We start from the raw sequence: 19884 nt of genomic DNA, 5'->3' as shown, positions 1-19884 counted from the left end.
TCAAAGAAGACACAGTTTTAAGAGCAGTTAAATATGTGTCTATTGTCAAATAGAGAACACAGAAGTCAAATGAGATGCAGTAAGAACCCATGCTCTTTCGCTTTCTTAAAAGTGTAGGGTAATTATTTTAAATGAGATTTTAAACACAAAAAGAGAATTTAATAAATAAATCAATAAAACGAAATCTTTCCTTAACCAGAAGATGATAACAGAGGGTTGATGGGAAAATGACTTTAACTCTTGCACAGGCACTTTCCCCTCGCATGGGAAAAAACACCAATATTGCGGTTGTTGCGGTTAATTCCCGTACGTTGCAATTTTCTCGTCAATAGCGCGGTATTGCTATACTGCGGTTATTGCGACAGCCCTAGTGTGAGCATGTGAAGACCACTGAAGACACAGTGTGTGTTTTCCACTGCGCCGGTTTTAAAGGTATTAGCAGCTCGCTAGGCTTGTAAACAAACCGTGCACCACGAAGCAGTGTGCCGCCCTCGGAGTTGATGAGGTAACCGGGCCATTAGTGCAGGTGAGAGCCGACCGGCTGGGTAGCCGCATGAAACCAGGCAAAGAGCCGCATGCGGCTCGCGAGCCGCAGGTTGGCCACTCCTGGTATAGAGTATAATAGTAGGCCATAAGGTACAAAACACCCTCTGTAACCTTGTCTTTTGGGAGCGTAGTTATCGGTGCATCTCCTAGAGCCAGGAGGCAGTTGGACGAACTCAGAATAAGGACTGGACAGGAGAGGGGGCCTTTCTTGTAATCATTGGGGTCTTCTTTTTCCTAAAACACATAACATGGACATCTTTGCATCAGGATGAAGCACTTTTGTTTAAATGATCAATTCTACATAGGTCAATAAAATCTGGTATTAACCAAGTAGTGCATTCATTTTTGCTCACCTGGAGGACGTGCACTAGAGCCTCACTCGCATGCCCTAACTTCTTTGGAGCAGCAGATGAAGAGGGAAACAATGATGGCAGCACATGTAGGATACCGAGAGCCTGTTCAACTGTTGAGAATATGAGTTAAATCAGACCTGGGCTAACAACGGCCCACGGGCCACATCCGGCCCGTTGTGCGTCCCTGTCCGGCCCGCGAGAGGCCAATCATAAATGAAACAAATATCTATGTCGTGCCTGCAATTCAACTGTGACGCTTTTATTTTGAAAGCGCTACGTTTGTGTTAATTCCGTGTGGATGTACCTGCGTGTGTGTGAGCTGTGCGAGAAACACTGTAGGTGATCAGCGACAAGTTAAGGCTGAATTTATACTTTCGGGAATGAACGTTGCACCTCGCGCGAACCTCCGCAAACGGCGGAAAATTTACGTGACGAATTTCAATTGTGCATTGTGTTCCAGGTTTGAAAAGTGCTGGAATTTAGGCTAAAGTACTTGAAAATGCTTGAAATTGTAACTGTATTTCGATTCACAACAAATAGCTGACTGAACAGGGGGGTATTCCAGAAAGTGGGTAAGTAAACTCAGAGTTAACGAAAGCTCAGGTTTTCCGTTCCAGAAACCGAGCTTAGAGAGAACTTGAGTCAGCTGGGAAATATTGAAATGGACCTTGAAAGTGCCGTAGAAGTGCTTTAAAGCTAGGTTTAAGCCAGGTTTATACTTGACGCGGCGCGAGCGGCACGAGGGTCCGCGCGGCAAAAATTATGCAATCGCGGTGGCGGAGGGCCTCACGCGCTGTTGATTCGCAAGGTCGTGCACCTCTCGAATTTTGTAACTTTGCGCGCGCGCCGTGCATGAACAAAGTCATGTTTGCAGGGTTCATACACCTTTACAAGGTGGAATTAAAGCATTTATACATCACTTTCAAGGTCCATTTCAATATTTCCCAGCACGTTAAACTTAATTAAGTTAAATATTTATACATATATTCGAAATGATCCAAAATAGTGTTGTCACGATACTAAGAATTACAACTTCGATACGATACTTTAAAAAGTATTGAAATTCGATACGATTTTTGATACCAAAGTCAGATACTGTGCTCATTTCCGTTTTAAAGGCTTTTTATTTGTTTTTTATAAACAAACAAATGAATATTGTATTTTGTTTCACAAATGTCAAATAAATAAAAGGTGTAGTCCCTACCACATTAAAACAGAAAAATAAATAATTGCACATTAATATAAATTAACATAAATAATAGTAGTGCACTCTGGAATTCACATTTAGAAGTTAAAAAAGGCTAGTGCAAAAAGTGTATTTTAAGTATACTTTAAACAACTTTAACTCTTTAAGTAACTAAAACTTCAGTATTAGAGTTCAGTATTCATAGATGATTGATCCATTGTAGTACGATCACTCTTTTTTTCCTCCCTGTATGCTGTCGCACTTACGGCTCTTAAACCAAGAATATGACATTTGCTAGGATACCATAATCGGACACACAATTTTGTATGCTATAATACTAGAAATGGGAATAATCACCAACCTCTTGGAATGTTTTGTACAAATATGCGTGCCTTCAGGTGTTTGGCCAGATTCGTTGTGTTAAGCTAGGTTTAAACTTTCGCGAGTGACCGTAGCGCGAGTCCGCACACCTTGTCCGCGTGCTTGAAAATGCTTGAAACAAATATGTGTCTGACTGAACCGTTCTCTTGTGTTACGTTAACAAATACGAGCCTCTTGTAATTCCAGGACGAAACATGAGAGAACGTGAAGACGTTAAAATTGGGCGTTTTGAAAATAAACAACCATTAAATAATGTGATAAAAAAGCGAATTATTTCGAGTATATGTATAAATATTTAACTAAAGTTTAACGTGCTGGGAAATATTGAAATGGACCTTGAAAGTGACGTACAAGTGCTTTAATTCCACCTTGTTGGTGTATGAACCCTACAAACATGACTGTTCATTGCGCTGCGGCGCGCGCTAAGTTACAAAATTCTAGAGGTGCACGACCTCGCGAATTGACAGCGCGCGAGGCTACCGCGATTACATCATTTTCGCCGCGCGGACCCTCGCGCTGCTCGCGGCGCGTCAAGTATAAACCAGGCTTTAGCACCCTTCGTTGAAATGTTCCGAAAGCACCGCCTGCAAACTGGCTTGTTCATGTCCTTCGGTTTTCCATCTGTATCTGCTTCGAATACAAAGTATTTCCACACAGCACTTCTGCTGCTTTCCTTGTTTAATTAAGACGAGCTGCGAACACACTGCGTTTGTTTTAGCTGCCATTTCAGCATTACCAACTGTTCTGTGCATTACGGCACCTTGGGTGGGTCAAACGAAAGCGCATTTTATGTAAAAAGAATCGATTGGCTCCTTTGGTTGGTACAGCTTTAAAGCACCGTTTGCAGACCGGTTTTGATGTGTCCACGGGGTTGCCATGACTGAAATGTATGCAAATAATTCCATATTTCGCTTAGTGCGTGTAGTTTTTCAACAAGCTGAGGACAGTCCGCAATATTGCTTGTATTATCAGCCATCGTACACCGTTTCTTCTTATTCTGCAGAGAGGAGGCAAGCGCTGCACTGCTGTACGCGCACACTGCCCCTGTGTGGCACTCTTTGGAAATACTGCTCTTAAAAAAAAACGCACTTAGTCCTATAGCACCGATACTAAGCAAACGGGGTATAGTACCGTTTTTAGTGACGAAGTATCACGATACTACTCTAGTATCGGTATACCGTGCAACACTAATCCAAAATAATTCGCTTTTTTATCACATTATTTAATTGTTGTTTATTTTCAAAACGCCCAATCTTAACGTCTTCACGTTCTCTCATGTTTCGTCCTGGAATTACAAGAGGCTCGTATTTGTTAACGTTATACAAGAAAACTGTTCATTCAGATGGCTATTTGTTGTGAAACGAAGTAGTTACAATTTCAAACATTTTCAAGTATTTAGCCTAAATTCCAGCACTTTTCAAATCTGAAACAAAAAGCAACATTAAAATTGGTCAGGTAAATGTTCCTTCCCCTGTTTTTGAGGGGTGTTTCTTTATACCAACACACATCTTTTCGGAGAACACTGCACAGAATGTGACGCGGCAAGTATAAACGCCTCCACCGTTCGCGGAAGTTTGCGTGAAGTGGGCGGAGCCACTGTGATGACGTCATTATTGTTTGTGTGACCCTCTGACACAATTCAGGTTTTTCATGTGGCCCCTTGTAAAAAATTAATTGCCCACCCCTGAGTTAGATAATACAAGGTCAAATCTGATCAACAGTTGACATCTGCTAAAGTATAAAAAAGTTATACAAATAATGGGACAGCCACCATAAATGAAAAGAAGACAACACACTACCACATAAACTTGCCTAATGTCCATCCTAATAACATCAAAACATCATTGTTTACCTTTGTCCATTCCCATTGAGGGTTTCAGCAGCTTTTTCCACGCACCAACAAACTACCTTCTGGCAGAGGTTTTTCCATTTTCCCTTCAGCTCATCAATGTAGTGGATGTTATCTTTGTCCAGAATGTTGAAGCCCCCCCATCACCTATCCAATAAAAAAATAGACATTTGACTGCATTGTGACTTACATGTCCAATGTCCTTGAAACAAGGATATGCCTCAAAAATTTTCTTGTTTGTCCTCTTCGCGACAAGAATCAGAGTCAATGAATGCTCTTCTGGCTGCAAATTCCAAATCCAGGAGCCAAGAGATGGTTTGGATTTTTCTTCTCACACAAAGACTGTAAGGTTCTGTAGTACTTGGCCATAGTTGCTGGACTGTCAGTGTCTGGAGTGTCAATGCCAGCAGGCATGTTAGCTGAAGGACAAACATATAGATAATTAAATACATGACATTAATTCATAAAAGTTAGTAACTATAGAAAGTGTGTAGTAATTAGTTTGAAAATCTAGTCTCTATTTTGACACAAGTGGCAACTGAATATATGAACCATGCACATATGCGAGTATCACATTGACTGACGCTTGGTACGAAAATGTTAAAAATTTGAAATGTCAAGAACTGGTTACATAATTACATTTTATATTGTCAGCATGTCTTTTTAGTCTTGAATATATATCAGACATTAATAAATAGAAGAGATGAGAATTTTCATAAGGGACAGATGATCATAGAAAATGATGCACAAGATGTACAGTGAGGAAAATAAGCATTTGAACACCCTGTGACTTTGCAAGTTCTCCCACTTTGAAATTATGGAGGGGTCTGAAATTTTCATCTTAGGTGCATGTCCACTGTGAGAGACATAATCTAAAAAAAGTACTGCTACAAATAAGTATTTGAACACATGCCAATCAGCAAAAATTCTGGTCCACAAAGACCTGTTGGTCCACCTCTGAAACACCATCTCTACTGTGAAGCATGGAGGTGGAAGCATCATGCTTTGGGGGTGTTTTTCTGCACATGGGACAGGATGACTGCACTGTATTAAGGAGAGGATGTCTGGGGCCATGTATTACGAGATTTTAGGGAACAACTTCCCTCAGTTAGAGCATTGAAGATGGGTCGTGGCTGGCTCTTTCAACATGACAATGACTCCAAGCACACAGCCAGGATAGCCAAGGAGTGGCTCCATAAAAAGCATATCAACCGTATCTTACTGTACGAAACATTAACATTGATTTTCACAGGTGTTCAAATACAGGGGCTCCTTGACTTACGATGTTGATCCGTTCCTACATCGTTCCGTAAACCGATTTTCTGTGTAAGTCGGAACATACATACATACTGTACGTAAATAACATACTGTAAGCACTTATCCTATCCTAACACCTATTCTAGCACAGTAAAACACATATAAAATACATTTAATAATGAAATGAAACAGGAAGAATAAACAGTAATAAGTTTGTTACAACGTTTACGACGCAAAACTACTTAAGTCGAAACAAGGCTTTATACAGTAAATGGGAGATGTGTTATAACTACGAAACATCGTAACTCGGGACTGACGTAACCCGAGGACCTCCTGTACTTATTTGCAGCAGTAACAAATAAATTTGAAAAAAATCATAGATTTAAAAAATCATATGTAAATATAAATAAATCAAAGATTGTGATTTCCCGATTTTTTTTAGATTGTCTCTCACAGTGGACATGCACCTATGATGAAAATTTCTGGCCCCTCCATGATTTCTAAGTAGGAGAACTTCCAAAGTTGCAGTGTGTTCAAATACTTATTTTCTTCACTGTAGATGTAATGGCAGCACCTTCTGAGCTATTGGACCTTTGACTGCTTCTGCCGGGCACAGTGAACACGTATCTCTTTTGGGGCCCCTACATTTTGCTCTGAAAGTTATTGCTGTTTCCTTCTGCTATAAAAGATAATTCTGACCAAAACTCCAGCTCATTCCACTGGAACATTAGCCCAACTATATACACTATTTTAAACACTAGAATCAAATCACTCCCTTCTCTTGTATACCCCATCATAGTTAAAACTGAGTCTGCAAATGTGTCTTTGAACATGGGATCAAACCATCATAACGGTAATGGTCAAAATATGAAAATAGGCATTTAACAACTTGTGTTAAACAGACTTTCAGTTCACTCAGGGCTAGAATCTAGCCAAGCTGTTGAGATGGTTTCCTTCTTGTCACAGGTAGCAATGATGTGCCTGTATTCTTGTACACTGGACCTCAGTGAATTACAAAGGGAAGTTGTGCTTTGAAAAAAAGTGTGCATATTCTCTCTGAAGTACAGAAATCATTCATAGCTTCCCACTTGGCTTTTACACAGTTGCATGATTTGATTGATTTAGTCAGCCTCTTTGAAGCCCAATTACTTGGTGTGAATTATGGACCCTTGTATGTTTGTCACTCCTCCTCTGTCCTTTCCTTCTCTTTTTCTTTGTGCCGCTCATTTTTCTGTCTCTGAGGTTTGAATAACTTAAATAAAACTATAAATTACTTTGGAAATAGTGCTGGACGGTATCACCAAAATTCTATATCACTGTATTTTTCGAAATTATATCTGTTTCAAGCTATTTGACGTTTTTTCCCCCCATGCATGATGTGTTAACTGCATTGATTGCTAAAAGAATTACTGCAGTAGAGTGGTTAAGAGTACCCTATGTGACTGTTAGAAAAGTGTCTCCATCTAAGTATTACATGTAATACAGATTTGCATGTAAAGTAGTGAATGAATCATATAGCATGACAGTTGCAGTAAAAATGCTAAACGTTTTATAAAAAAAAAAAATTCAGACAACATCAAAACTGTAGGTTTATACAACTTATGTGAACCAGCTACATGTAATATTATAAATTGCACACCAGTTTGTTAATAACAAATAAGAGGTATTAAAGTAGACATAAAGTAGACATGGCTGTTTGTCAATGGTTGTATTGTACTGAAAAGTCCCAAATATCTTCCCTTTATTAAATATCCATATTTAAACAAATAAAAAATAATAGTTGTCGAATACTGGGGAGATGGTACCATCTCTTTTAATGTGATAAAAATTAATTATTTTGAATCATTTTGACCATATGGGTATTTGTATAAATAAGTAACTGAATTAAGCTGAAGGTGGTGGAAATTTTTGAAAATGTACCTTGAAAGTGCAGTACAAGTGCTTGAATTCCACCTTGTTAAGGTGTATGAACCCTGCTAATATAATTAGAGCAAATTGAGAGGTGCACGACCTCGCGACGTGACGGTGGACACCTCGTATGCCACAGCAATTGCAGAATTTTTGCCGCACAGACCCTGCCGCCAGTCGCTGCGCATCAAGTTTTATTTTCAAAACATCCAATCTTAACGTCTTTACGTTCTCTCATTTTTCACCCTGGAATTACAACGTAATACTGTACAAGAGAACTGTTCAGTCAGATAGCTATTTGTTGTTAAATGAAATACAGTTACAATGCAACATTTAAGATTCATCAGGTAAATGTTCATTCTCCTGTTTTTGGGGGGTGTTTCTTTATACTACCACATATCGTTTCGGAGAACACTGCAAAGAATGTGACGCAGCAAGTCTACAAACTTCCGCCGTTCGCACGAGGTGTGCGGAGTCGTGTGCTATGGTCACTCGCAAAAGTATAATCCAGCCTTATTATACATGCTCGGGCGCAGCCAGTGGGTCAAAGGCCTTGGTTGTCTTGGACCTCCAGGAGGCTGGATTTTAAGCTAGCTTTTTGGGTGGTGCAGCAGATTGCTCGTTACCACCAGCCACAACAACTTTTGCTCGACAGCATTTGCAGTAAGTGACTGTTTGGTCCACGTCTGATCTTTAAAACCCTATGTACTTCCTGACAACAGACACAAAAATAAACGTTGGGCCCCTATCTTGACATGCCTGATTTTATTACGTTCTGAGAGAATATTGACAGAAAAAGAGCAAAATTGTCTAAATGGTGTAACCATAAAAATGCTGCACCAAGAATATAAGTTGTTTATAAAACGTGTAATGACATTCTCAACAGCCTCTGAAATACACTAGTATAATCTTAAACAAGTATTTTTTATATCAAATAATAATAGAAAAACATGGCAATTCTGAATATTTCCATTAACATGGGGAATCATTCTGCCAAGTCAAACTTCTGGTATGTCTACTGGTGTAATCACCGTTTTTGGAGCCATTTTGAGCCAGAAGATCATGTAACAGTATGTGATGTCAAACAGAAGGACCTCTGAAGACCCCAACTGCCACAAGTCAAGATTAGTAACTCTCAGTAAAATTTGACAAAATAAAGCAGATTCAGGTCATGGTCAGGTATGATTAAAATACATGTCAAGTGGTAGGCTATGACCTCAGTAAAATGTTAATAAATATAGATCATCATAAAATATTCAAGTTAAAATGAAAAATAGTTTGAAATATTCAAAGCTAGGTCAAGTGTTTTCATAGTCGTCCGCAATAATGCATGCAAAATTTGGTTTCAATTTTAAATGTCCTGTGGAGTAACCGGGTTACACTATTGCACCATTTCCTTTATGAGACAAATTTGATAAATTTATGGACAATATTTCTACTTTTGTAGTTTTTTGTATTATTTTTGTACTATTATTAATAATAAAATTATTACAATTATTGTCATTATTAAAATTATAATATACCATAATATGCAGTTTGAAATGTAGTCTAAAAAGAATTATAAAATCTCTAAATGACATCTGTTTTTTAATTTCACATTTTAGGATAGTGCACACAAACAAGATGTAGGTGGAAACCTGAGTATGCAAACAACAAACTCTCCCCTCTTCTAATAGATGCTGCTTACAAGTAAAGAAAAAGTGGCTCACAGAGCGCGTTAATGCGGATCCTGCTGCAAGGGCAAATTACTTTGTTAAAATAAGGCAAAGATACACTACATACACACTCACATACACTTGCTAGTTTTTCATGAGAAAGTAAAATCAGTGATGTAGGTCTCCTAAAAGGGTAGTTTTATTGAGCGGTTTGAAGTTAAAATAGAAGACAAATTAAGGCCCTGGACATTACACTAACAATTTCAGTCATCTTCTGTACTTTAGCTATCAAAGAGAGAGACAGGGAAAGATCACAAACATCCAGTCACAGATCTGCCCAGGGAAACACAGGTGCAGATGAGGAAAGAGGCAGTACAGAGAGAAGAGAAGAAGAAAAGGGTCTTTGCTGAAGTTTTGAACCTTACTCCTCTATTACTGAATTCAACAGCAGATGAACAGCTTTTAATTGTCCTCCACAGCCCATAGTGTATGTTGCTGATCATGACTATGTGCAGCCAAATTTAGAGAGACCACAGACACCCTCCACCCATGTGAGGGTAGTGCAGAAAAGTACCTGCAAACATAGAGCAGTGCAGTGGCGGCCTCTGACAAATATCTCAGGGGGGCAATTGTTGGGATGACATCCAAGGTGACCATTTCAGTGGGTAAATAACAGTTACTTAACCAATAAAAATATAATCAGAAAAATATATATTTCTCTTTACATGATAGACTGTACAGTATTTGTGCACCGATATATCTTGTAAATATCATCTTGGTTAAAGCTCTACAATGACTGAACATTTAACTGAGATTGTCATCTCTCAATTTGCCCTCACAAACAACTTTAAACATGGAGAGAGGCCAGATTTACCATTAATTAAATAAAGTGAATCTTTCCCACTCACAATAATTTCTGTATTCCTCACACAGCATTTTAGTTTAGGTGTTAGAATATAAATGGGCAACAGCATTATGGATGGAGCAGAAAACAGAACAGGGCGCGAGCTACTTCACAGCCTACTAGCCACGTTTTCCCTTCATACCAGTTTCGCCGAAATCCCCGGTTATATTCTTTTCCTCCCTTTGTGGACACTTCACTTGTTTGATGTTTAAATTTAGTCTTGGTGGCCCTAATTCCTTAGCTCCTAGTTTATCTTGATTATTATGACGACAGAATGGCAGTTCTCTTAATGAAATGATTGAGTTGTTCTGAGTTGAAGGAACGCTGGCCGTGTTGAGCAGATTATTTTCCCTACGTTACGTCTGACGCAAGCACGTAAGGGCAAGCCCTCCCGGAACCCATAAACATTGCATTGATTACATTTATTAAAACACCTAATTCACTTAACTTCATAACTTTTTATTCAACTTTTAATTATCAATTGCTTGTTTGCTTGTTTTCAGTTTGTGTTTGTGTAACCGATAAATATCAATTGGTGTAACCAATGTTTCTCATAAAAATCTAATATTGCAAAAAAGTTACTATGCATATGATTTCAGCACTGTACTACACTGTAAAAATGAAGTTTAGAATAATTTTAAACCAACTGACCCAAGATTAGAGAGAAAACATTAATGTCTATGGCATATTGACTTGCTCAGTACACCAAAAATCCACATTAGTTTAGAAATAAAATATTTTAAGTATAATTAGAAATTATATTTCATAATAAATCACTTATTTCATCTGTACACTTATAGCAGCTGTATGCATTTCAGCTTCTAGAAGGCTGAATTATTTAATACTTGTCATGCTTTTGTGGTTATACCATTTGACAATTTAATGTGACTGTGATTCTTGGTTAAAAATGGTAAAAATGTCATATAAAATGCTATGGCACCAACAGAAATGCAAACATAAATCTAAACAAACATCTAGCATGTTGTATTTAACATGTTTAAAGCATATTTGTGATTTGGACGTCATACCAACCCTTATTTGTCACTGACCCATCCATCATTTCTCAGGGCGCGGGTTTAACCTTTTGTTGATATCTCTGTCTCCTTTTCACTATATTGTGTTGTCCGTTTCATTTGGTTCACTCCTTTTCCCTCTCCTCTGTTGGTCTAGAACATTCCGTCTTGACATATGAAGTATTAAAGCACATTTGATTGTTTTGTTTTTTTAAACCTTGAACAATTTACTCTTTCTTCATATATCCAGACATGTCTCATAGTAGAAGTAAAGTATTTTAAACCTGTCTGCCTACATGAACAGTGTAAGTGTCTGCTTTGAAGGCAAACTGTCACACTCAGTCTGGAAGGGTACATAGTTGTCCATGGGCATTTGGTCTAGGCTGGCGATAATACCCCCTCCCCCCTACCCTCCTCCTGTTTTTTCCTCTCCCCTGATGTTGCTAAGCTTGTGTGTCACAGCCTAGCACAGTAGTGCTCTCCCTGCCCTTTACATATGATGATCGGTGCATCTCTCTCTCAGCAGTTGGTGGCTGTGTGTCAGGGGGATGGTGAAGGAAGAAGAGAACAGAGGTTTCAGAGGGCAGCTGTATGCATTTCAGCTAATTGAGCCCCAATGGTTAGCAGACCGTGCTCTACCTCCTCTTTCTGTCTCAGTGAACATTCTTTCAAACCCACTATGAGCGAAAAACAAATGAGGTGACTTATTTCAAACATTTTAAGGAGTGTAAAACTTGTTTTAAGTGGACTCACAGAAACCCGTCCACAGAAGATGTAATTTGGAATCAGTAGTTACATGATATTGACTACCCTGGGAATAGAACTACAGTTCTAACAGCAGAACACAGTGGTGGAAACTCTGTAATTTGTAGCTTTATTGTAAATGAATGATGCTGATATTTCTTTAAATTAGTGGTGGGACTTTAATGCGTTAATTTCAATTAATTAATTACAGGAAAATTAATGAACTAAAAAAATGTACGCATTTTAACGCATGAGACACTTTTGCACCGTGGAATGTTTCTCAGTGCAAGAGTTCCAGACATACAGATTATATGGACGCACAATAAGATGAGCATGATGGAGATGACTGAAGAGGCTACGCTGGTGGATGGGAAATTTAAATATAAGAAACTTCCAAATGGAACTACAAACAAAAATAGTGTTATTTGCACTTTATGCAGGAATGAGTTCGCTTATCACAGGAGCACTTCCACCCTTCGTTACCACCTCAACGCAAAACAACGCTAAATGTATTCCTAGTACGATATGTGACCAAACGTCCATATTTCCCGGGACTCCCGTATTTCACATCCTGTACCGGGCGTCCCGGGTTTTTTAAGTGAGGAAATGTCCTGGTTTTTAAATTACCTTCATTGGACCATTAAGACTGATTAAACTTAAATAAGACTGGATTAAACTTTCGCGAGTGACTGTAGCGTGCGACTCCGCACACATCACGCGAGCTGCGGAGGCGTTTAAACGTGACGCGTCACATTATTATGTTGGCTTGTTTGCAGTGTTGTTCGCTCTCTGTGGTCGAAGATAAAGGCTTACAATAAGCGCTACACATTGCGTCAACTGATGCAAGTTACGAACTGCTGTCCAGAAAGACAATGTCGAAGAAAATCCAGCAGCTGTATGATGAAGAAAGGGAAGTAAAACAGGTTATTGTGAAGAGCGCCACAAATGGCTCTGACTGGGGATCACTGGACCTCTGTTAGCAACAAGAATTATCTTGGTGTGACAGCTCATATTATAGATGATGAATGGAAGATCCAGTCATTTGTTTTGAGCATGCAGAAGACCACTTCTAGGCACTATGGAGATGCCTGTGGCAGAGGCCTGGGAAATCTAAAATGGTATTAAAAAACACCTTCTGATTTACTTCAATTCTTATTCTTCCAATATCCTGAGCAAAACTCCCAAAATTAAACATTTTTGGTCAGAATTTCCAGTATTCTGAAAACTGTTTGCTCCGTTTTCTGCACTCATCTATTGGTCTGTGTAGTAGACTGGTGGAGAAATAAACAAAATGTTGAAGTTTATGATTATGTTCATTGATTAATTCATCATTCAAACTTAAATTCATATTTCTCATGTTAAATACTGAAATGCGATTAATTTTGATTAATTAATTACAAAGCTTCTGATTAATTCGATTATTTTTTATCATGTCCCACCCCTACTTTAAATATCAATCAATCAATCAAATTTTATTTATATAGTGCTTTTATAACAGTTGTTGTCCCAAAGCAGCTTTACAAGTGTCCGAGTCCTAGCCCCCAGTGAGCAAGCCAAGGGTGACAGTGGCAAGGAAAAACTAAGGTCATGTGGAAGAAACCTTGAGGAACCAAGACTCAGGGGGGGAACCCATCCTCTTCTGGCCGACGCCGGTCACCATGCCACCGACAACAATTTAGACAGAAAGAATAAAAAGAAAAGGAAAAGATGTAATAATGTCCATCTTGGTGTAGGCATATCCGGTTAGGCAGGAGGTGGCCGGCCCAGGATGGATCTCTGGAAAAGGCTTGTCTCTCCTCATCTCAGTGTTCCTCGAGTAGGCGGACAGTCATGTGGAGAAAATAAAACAGGGAAAATTAGCTCTGTATTAGGACATATACAGGACAGATGAGATTATAAACATTTCTGGAGTGTGGTAGCAACTCCGGCATTAAGTTAAATTATTACAGCCTACTAGCTAAAAAGGCAGAACCAGAAGGTAACATAGACTTGGGAGCATTCTGAAACATTGGCAAATTGTCCTTCTTCTTTCTGAAATTGTTTTGGTCAATAATGTTGTCAAAGAAGTCAAACTTTGTGTAATTGTGTGTTCCAGTGAGCTGTGATTTTATTATTTTTTTATAAGAAGTGATTTCACCATTCAGGTTAGGGCAGAGCAGAAAATCACAGTGCAGTTTGCCATTTATTGGGTATCTGAATATCACTTAGTATTACTTGTATAGATAGTAACAACTGAAAATATCAATTAGGATAAATGAATAGAAAACAACTACATGGAATTTAAATACAACAAATCTTTCTCTCTATTTTAATACATTCTGCCTCACACATTCTTTCTTTGGTCTTTCTTAAACATTTAGATGATGAGGGAATTGATTTGAGCATTCTCAGTTTTTTTTTCTTTGACTTTTTTCCTCTCTCTGTCTCTTTTAGTCACAGCTTGTAGGGAGCTAGGGTGGCAGTAGAAAGGTGTGGAAATGGTAATTGCAAGTGTGCTGTGGTGGAGGTGTATTGTTGTGGCCTGCTGAGCTGCTCCATCTCCTCCAGGGCAGCAGCACCAGCTCTCACTGCAACAGATGGCCATGTTGGAGTATGGCCACTAAGGAGCCCACAGCAGCAGTGTCCAAGAGCACACACACATTCCCTGTGTGTTTTCTTGATCACAGACCATATTCTCAAGAATATTACAGCATATTCCACAACTGTTTCTGGATATCTGATTAATGCAAAAATGGATGTGGCCCAGCCATTCTTTTGGAATTGAAATTTTTAGTTTTTTTTTTTTTTTTTTTTTTTTTTTACTGTGTTCATACAAAAAAGGCATGGCATAAAACAGAGATAATTAAAGTATGCTTTTAACAAAGGGAAAATCTGTTATGAATCTAACTTAAAAAAAAAAACCCAGTACTACCTGTTTCAAAGCCTGTAGAAAGACATAAATAGCCATAAATCGCCCTTGGGAAGCCATGCCAACACCATGGGGCCCTATCTGCATTAATGGCTTATGCCCAAGAGAAACAGTGCAGAATGACAAATTCGGTATGGTGGACTTGACATGGCCTTGACTATATCTTGTAGCACCTTTCTTTTCAGAACTTTAGTAACATTTCACCCCTTTAAATCATCTACTGTTCAGTAGCTGTATCTGTAAAAAATAAAATAAAATATGGACAGTGCTATCACTCCTTATGATGGTGGGGATTAGGAACAAACCTCGGGAGGACCAAGACTCAAAAGGGAACCCATCCTCCATTGGACGGCCCGCTAGCACATGTCTGTATTTGTGGTCCAAAAGTAGTTCTGTAGTTATAGTTGTGGTTCTAATTCCCAGGCCAAGTAGCCACAGTCCCTTCATTGCAGATGGTGAGCCTCAGGTAGGAGCTATCATCAGCACGTCCTCTTGCGGCAATGGCACATCCAACCCCGGCATCAGCACATCCACCGGCAAGCCAGACCATCTCCTAGGTGCTTGGAGGTGCTTGCATGAAATCGTCTTGGCTAGAAGAATGCAAAAAGAATATACAATACAGTTTGAGTGTGTGGACATCAATTTAAACAACCATAGATTTAAACATACATAGCTCACATGCCAGTGATTAGCATGTGGCTCCGGCAGGTTAAACTATAGCAGCATAACTAAAGGGAGGGGTTCAGAGGTGACCACAGTCATGAGGGACATTGCACAACTAGAGTGATGCCATGACACAGCTGGATGACATCTTAGATTACCAGATTCTGCCTCCAGCTGAAGTCTTACTAATTTTTGGAATTAAGAGAAATCCTGCATTTTGGGAGTGCAAAGGGCGAGATGGGTTATAGTATGCAATGAGTTCCCTCACATATTGTGGAGCAAGACCATTTAACGCCTTATAGGTCAACAAAAGAATTTTAAATTCAATTAGATATTTAATCGGAAGCCAGTGTGACTCCAAGAGAGTAGGACTAATATGAATGAATTTTCTAGCCTTAGTTAGGACTCTAGCTGCAGCATTCTGTACAAGTTGTAGTTTCTTTATGGACTGTTTAGAGCATCCAATTAGAAGACCATTACAGTAGTCCAATCTTGACAAGACAAAAGCATGGACCAGCTTCTCTGCATCAGCTAATGAAAGTAAATGTCTCAGCTTGGCGATATTACGTAAATGGAAAAAGGCAGCCGTAATGACGTTGCATAGATGTGTGTCTAATGAAAGATCCGAATCAATAATGACCCCTAAGCTTTCTGCGGTAAATTTAGGTGTTACTGAAAAGCCATCTAGGGTGAAGGGAATATCATCCTGATTGCTTCTTGCAGCTTTGGGTCCAAGAATCAACACCTCAGTCTTATCGGAATTTAGTTGAAGAAAATTAGATGCCATCCTGTTTTATATGTCCTTTTTATATGTATGTTTATATGCAGTTCTCACTTTTGAGAGTAGTATTGATATAATCCGGATTAGAAGATATATACAACTGAGTATCATCTGCATAGCAATGGAAGCCAATACCATGCCTACGAATGATAGTGCCCAGTGGTAGGTAGCATATTTAATCAGAATAAGATGGGGTCCAGTACAAGATGGGGTCCAGTACAGTAAATAACATTCGTACATTCGTAACACTAGTACAATAGTGTGTCTCAATGCGTGAGAGTTGGCAACCCTGTAAGTGGGCGGAGTTGAACAGAAAGACTGTCTTATTTAATTATTTTAAAAACATGTAAGCCTATTTCAAGAAAAAGTTTACAAATGCCAGTGTCATTTTTGATGTTCCGGTTAAAATACATGTCAATAAAGTGAGTATTGGCAGAACTGGTAGTCATTTTCATGTTATAGGTGCGGGGGATCAGCCTCTGCTGAAAGTAACTAAAAGTAATCTAACTTAGTTACTTTTAAAAGCAAGTAGTCAGTAACTTAACTGAGTTACTTTTTAAAGAAGTAGTCAGTAGTCGGATTAATGTTTCAAAGTAACTATGGCAACACTGCTTCTCAGTGATCGCCTTTTTCAACTCTATTGTTGTTCTTACCGTTCTGCTCTTCTGCTTATCTGTTGTCTTTCTTGGGACCCATGTTTTTTTGTCTAAAACAGTACAAAAACTAAAAAATACAGCAAAAAGCTTGGATAAAGCTTGGAGCGCAGCCTCAAAATGGTTTAAAACCCATTGAATAACGCCAACTAGCTGCATGTGACCGAAGCACAAACTGTATTTTAGGTATTTTCTCAAAAGTTTGCGTCAAACTCCGAATATGTCGAGATGTTTTTAAAATTAAAATTTTTTATTTATTTATAATATAGTATTTTCTGGATATCACCATTTTAACATATTAATACAATGTAGTTTTTTTTATTAACAAGTGTTCTGGAAATATGATTGGGTTCAAATGAAGAGGAAAGATGCCTTCTGGAACTGGAGTTTAAATAGGACAGACATGTAATTTGGACAGGTAATGGATGACTTCACTAGATCAGGTTAACAGCCTATATTTTGTAGACCCAGGGGATTCAGCATGAAATGTTGAGGCTGCTGAAGGCCGAGCAGAAATTGCTCATGCATGAGTTTGAGAGAATGTGAAACAGCTATGGCTGCACATTTCTTCCCCGGTGTATCTGTCAACCTGACACCCCACTATGACCCCCAACCCCCGAGTTCACCTTAGGCCTGGGTCCTATTTACTGAGATGTGAACTAAAAACTCTGCAATTACTTGCTCTCTTATTACTTTGTCTGATTTTTCTTTATTTTCTTTCCTTCACAGACCCATTACATTATCAACATTATGCGCCATCCACTGTAGGTTGGGCACTAAATAATGTTTTGTATCATTACATGAAGCCTTTCTTAAGTTGGAAACTCTCTTATAGACTGGATATTTTTGACGTTCTTTTTGAAGTCCATAGTTTTTGTACTACATGAATGTTTGTTATACTGAAATTATTTTTCTTTTTTTGTATTCATTATTTTTCTCATTCTTATTTATAGTTCACATTGGTCCCACCAAAAGGCAGCAGCTCATTGCAGGTGTTTTCTAAAACCTATGAACATCTCCGCAATGGCCCTTTAAGGCACCAGTGGATTTGACGTGCTGGTTTTATTTTCAGAGGAGCTCATCAACTCCTAGTGCCCAGGTTATCATACCACTGCTAATGTGATTGCCAGCTTGTGGTGGACGTCTCCCTGTGGAGTAGCTTCAGCAGAACATCTGTTAAGGTGGTGGTGGTCGTGTGATTGGGCTGGTCATGCCATGAGGCTGACTTGGCCCATGCCTTGAACTTTGCTCGATCAGTAGAAGAATTAGGAAAGGGGGTGGGCTGGGGTGTTTGAGTGCCTTCCCTCCCCCCAAATCTTACTCTCTATAATAAGGCAACAATGTCAAATGATTGTTTTAAGACTCAGAAAAAAACCTCTGCTCTGGGCAAAGAAGGTTGAAAACAACCCCACCAGTGCATGAAAGCAGAAAATTAGCTCACTGAAATAATTTGTCTGCTACCCCCATCTTTGGCCTTGGAGGTTAACCACAGATATTAGCTGCTGATTTTTAAAAATTCATTATATAGAGCAGCTTGTAACAGACCTCTAACTCAATAGCTGCTATCCTATCATGAAGACGGCTAGGAAAAACTTGTGTTATCGTGAAGTGGCGTCAATGGGCTTTTTTGTTGACCAGGTGATTTGTGGTGCTTTGTGTTGGGTCCATGGAATGAGACAGAGGAGCTCCAAGCATTAATCCTTGTATATGGTGTTGTACAACTGGATGGGAACAGGGCACCTTGAGACCCTTTGCTTTCTTGTTTAAATGTGCTTTGTATTACAGGGTAGAGAATAAAAAGCAAAGTGAAAATTCCCCCCCCCCCCCCCCCCCCCCAAAAAAAAAAAAAACCACAACAAAAGCAACAACAAAAGATGAAAATTACACTAAGGAGGATGACTGTAGCTAGGGAGGTAGACTGTAGCTCTAGCAGCATGTCCATATGTCCATTTTGTCAATTTAGTCTGTATGCTTGTATTCCGTAAGATTGGAATTACTAGTTACTGCAGTTACTGTGGGTGTAGTGGAATCAGTGCTTTTGACATTTAAAATAAAAGCCATGCTGTATTAGCATGGCTCACTGTGTGGAGAAAAAAAACAAGTGGTTTTCAGATCTCATTAGGCAGACCACATTACAAGGGACATGGCTTCAGCCACAGTATGATAAACCTCAAATTCTGCTAGTGCTAGAAAGTGTGAAGTGCCCAGTGGGAGTGAAGAGAGGCCTAATGTTCATATCTTACTCTGAGGGTCTCACAGCTGCCTGCTGTCCTTGCTTATCCCCCATAAAAGGTGCATCCTGATTGCATAAAGTCAGTTTGTACAGGTGGCACTTTCACTGGGTCTGTATTTCCATGTAAAAATACACAGCTAGGTCACAACACTAGCCACACTGCCAGAGGCAGGAAGCCAAAATGTTCCTCAGATGTATCGTTTTGAAGGAGAGTCCAAGGAGGTGCACTGAACTGAGACAAATTTAGCTCCCAAAGTAATCAGTGCAAATGACAAGACTGCATGGATGCCCTGGGGCTAACATTACTGATTTTAAGCTCATAAAAATGTAATGTCCATGCTTCAAATTCTGACTTTAAAAATAGCAATAAATAGGACAAAGTATCTCTTCAAGGAACTAAGTACATGATGAAGTACATACATGTATTTTTTTCTTACAACAGTAGTGATGAAACTTACAAATTTTTACTCTGACATAATCGCTATGATAATGAATCATGACATGTCTTATACAGTACATTTATACTAGGTTTAAAGGTGTTTAAGTTTATTTGTTCATTTAAGTATCCTCTGTGAATTCTAATATGTAGCCTACTAATTTTAGTTAGTAATATGATTATATGAAGGTATGTTGACTTTATGGCTACAGCAGTTTGTTGGAGCCTTGATTGAAAAGTTTGTGCTTATCTTGATGTGTCCTGCATTTCATCCAGATTTGTTGTGTTCTCTTTAAAACTTGAATGGTTGAAAGATGAAATCATCATATACTTACTTGAAAGCTAAGTGACTAAGCAGAAAAAAAGAGCTTTACTATTTGAATTATGAGGTAAAATTCATTCAGCAGAGATTTA

The 19884-nt window shown here is 38.9% G+C and overlaps 1 protein-coding gene across 5 annotated transcripts in view; it reads left to right on the top strand.

Moving 5' to 3' along the window:
* Positions 1 to 19884, top strand: part of LOC143476274 (signal-induced proliferation-associated 1-like protein 2) — a 115295-nt gene that overhangs the window by 12909 nt on the left and 82502 nt on the right. The gene's annotated exons all lie outside the window — the stretch shown is intronic.

The sequence above is a fragment of the Brachyhypopomus gauderio genome, chromosome 15, assembly GCF_052324685.1.
Source record: "Brachyhypopomus gauderio isolate BG-103 chromosome 15, BGAUD_0.2, whole genome shotgun sequence".
NCBI classification, from domain to species: domain Eukaryota; kingdom Metazoa; phylum Chordata; class Actinopteri; order Gymnotiformes; family Hypopomidae; genus Brachyhypopomus; species Brachyhypopomus gauderio.
The sequence above is the reverse complement of the archived record's forward strand: the minus strand, read 5'-3'. Positions and strand labels throughout refer to the sequence as shown.